Genomic DNA, 3,359 nt, shown 5'->3' on the forward strand with positions numbered 1-3,359 from the left:
GATCAAAACATAAGATATTCTTGCTCATGCACCTAAATAACTAATCAAGTATAACCCCTTTAGGAAATTACAAATGTATCAGCAGAGATTTTAAACTGTACCCACTTTACAACTAGTGACATTAGGACTTCACAACAAGTTAAAATGTGGTTACGCCTTCTCAAGTATTGTTCCACTTTACAACTAGTAACATTAGGACTTCACAACAAGTTAAAATGTGGTCACGCCTTCTAAAGTATTGTCTTCTAGAAATTCGACTTTTAATACACTTTTTACCATAAGTTTTTAAAAACAACATCAAAAACCAAATATCAATAGAATCTAACAATTAACACTATATTTTAGCAAAATAAAAGAAAAATTATTCACAAATTATATGCACAATTAGCCATCTAATAATTATGATGTTAGTTATTCCAAAATTGCAACACTATCTGGGATGTAACTCTTTCCAATTAGTCAACAGATCATGAAAGCTTTTAGCCAGAGAGCAAAATACTAGATAATACCGTTTCTGTGCCATCGATTATTATGGAGATGCATACAAGAGGAGTCATGTTTTTGACATAGTTGATAAGTTCTTTCTCATCACTGAAGGCATATCCAATTATAGAACGGCAGAGAAATAAATTTATGCTTGGCAGAACAAATTCTAATACAGATAGTAATAGCACCATACAAAGAGCGGTTCTTGCTGCCTCTGGATTCCCAGCTCCTAGCTCATTTGATACCCGTGCACTACAAAGTACAAAATATGTTCCTTTTAGACAAATCTTACTTGCATGAAGTCATAACACTTCTCTGTTGTATAAAGTAAAAATTAATGCGTTCTTAGTAAACATTACTCAGGGCAAACCTTGCAGCAACGCCAAAAGAGTAAGGTATGTGGTGGTGCAGTGAAGTAATGGTTAAGCTGGAATCAGTAACAATTAGTTCTCAGGTTCTTATCACAGAAGCAAAATGCTGAAAAAAAAAATCTCACCATATCGATAGCACAGAGGTCTCTAGCTTAGGTTTTGGTGACAGGCCAGACAGCAATATGACTAGCTCAAATGCGCACTATTCCAAACTACCATGATCAGGAAGATTTGAAGATATTAAAGAACCGGAGGACAAGAAAGATGTCTGGACAATTAAAGAGGCTTAAGGATTAAAACTTACCAAACCATTACAGTGGAAGGGACAGCAAAACGGAAGAATCCCCCCAGAGTTTGAAGTGCATCCATTGAGAAAGGAACACGAGATGTTTTCACATACAGCACAAGCAAGATGGCGTTTAACCAATTTGATATACCAATTGACAAAGCTGCTCCGGCATTCCCTAGCTTCAACTTGAATACAAGAACCCAACAAAGAGGCAGTTGTAAGGATACAGATGCAACTGTACTTAGCAGCATTGGAAAGATTAAACTCTTGAGTCTGGAGGAAGCGAACAAGCGAATGGAGAATAGGTATGAGCCAGATCAAGTATTTGCCAGCCTTAGTTGCAATTGCAGGATCTTGGCCAGTGAGAATTAACAACTTGTCTGTGAAGATCCACAGAAGGGATATTGGTATACAAACTATAAAAAGACATATGATGGCCCCATAGGTATAGGTTCCATGTCCCTGGTATTGTTCTGCTCCGAAAGCCTGACCGCACAAGGTCTCTAGTGCACCTGACATCCCAAACTGCATGGTAGTTAATTTGTTTCATTTCTTAATAAACATATTTACATGAGCACATATCCAGCATTATCCCAATTTATAATGGAATTAAGCTTTGTAATCTGTTAGACAGTTGCCTGGAGTTAGTCGACAAAATTGAATCACTGCGTCAGTCAACATATTGAGAAAGGAGCCAAATTTACAATTCGCTCGACTAAGAGCAGTGCAATTTTTCATAATAATTATTATTACTCTGAAGACAATACTGCCAGAATAATCATGAAATAAGCCATTTTTCTCCTTAAGCAGTCAAGATTACCTGGAATCAGTTGAGATGGGAGGAATGCTTATTAATTTTTACCTCTCAACAAGTATCTTTGCACCATAATACTTTACCCATGTTCAACAATAATTTCAGAATGACCAATACTACTTTTGTCTTATTAATTAGACCTTCTGTTATAGGCCACAATCCACATAGACTATCTGTATAAATTGGGAGCTCCACGAATGGAATTCACGTGAGGCTCACTTTGCTGTGAGAGGCGATTCATAGACCATGTCTCTATCAAAAATTTCTGTGGTACAGGAACCGTTGATTTGTTACAAAACATTGTATGTTTGAAAGCGTATATTACAGACAAAGATGTCACTAATTATATGTGATTGGATAATCAAATAATAATAATATTGGAACCATTTTTCATGTGGAATTCTTGTGGTAGCTTGTGAAAGAGCTTACCAGAACACTGAAGCCAGTAACATTGGAAAAAGACGTGGCAATGGAGGCACCGGAAAGTTGGAGCTGGCCAAGGTGGCCTAACATGAAGATTGGTGAAACTCTCAAGAGATATTGTCCCACTGTTGCTACCATCATCGGAAGTGCTATGCTGTTGACCCTTTCCAACTCTTCTACACAAGTCTTGCGAGCTACCACCCTTCTTGATCTTGTCTCCACACCATTTTCTGGCAGCAATGCCTCTTCCATTGCTCTCTCTTTGCCTAGTATTTGCCTGATTGTCTTGAGATTTTCTACCCAAAAAAATAATAAATATATAATAATAAAAGAAAAAGTTTGGCTGAGCTAGCAGAGAATATGGATAATGAGAACCAGAACGCCGCTTAAAATTATTGTCTAGAATATATGAGAATTGAAATGAAGCTTGGCAGAAGCTTTACTAGCAGGCTTAGTATAAAGGTAATGAATGAAATCTTGTTCCTTGTTCTTTTAGGTTCTTTAGTTATTTTTCTTTTCCTTGCTGGGAAAAATGTTTAATGCACCTTCATGTTGGAGACTATGCCTGAGAATTAAAAGTACCAATTTAAAAAGTTTTCCGGGCCTGAATTTGTTCATCTTAGTTGTTCTAATCATTATCCATACCCTCATCACAATGATTAATGACAGTATAAAGAAAAGAAAAAAATAATGCTTGTATGCCTGGTAATATCTATCTGTCCTTAGGATCTTTCTAAGTGTATGGTGAATTTTTGCAAAAGAATATGATATTATAGCTTAGAAAGGAAAATAAGTAAGGAGTCAGCTCATGCTTTACTCATTAGTATTAATATCAGGGTAATCTATGCTCGAGAATCTTCAATATAAGAAATATATTATGAATTTTTCCAACAGATGTCAGTAGCACTCATTAATACATATAAAATTCACTTAACTACTATGTGTATATGTATTACAATTATTACTCTCTTTGTAT

At 35.9% G+C, this 3,359-nt stretch overlaps 1 pseudogene; it reads right to left on the reverse strand.

Moving 5' to 3' along the window:
* Positions 1–479: 479 nt before the first annotated feature.
* LOC113752370 lies at positions 480–2,635 on the reverse strand (annotated as a pseudogene).
* Positions 2,636–3,359: the final 724 nt, after the last annotated feature.

This window comes from Coffea eugenioides, chromosome 11 (genome assembly GCF_003713205.1).
Source record: "Coffea eugenioides isolate CCC68of chromosome 11, Ceug_1.0, whole genome shotgun sequence".
NCBI classification, from domain to species: Eukaryota; Viridiplantae; Streptophyta; class Magnoliopsida; order Gentianales; family Rubiaceae; genus Coffea; species Coffea eugenioides.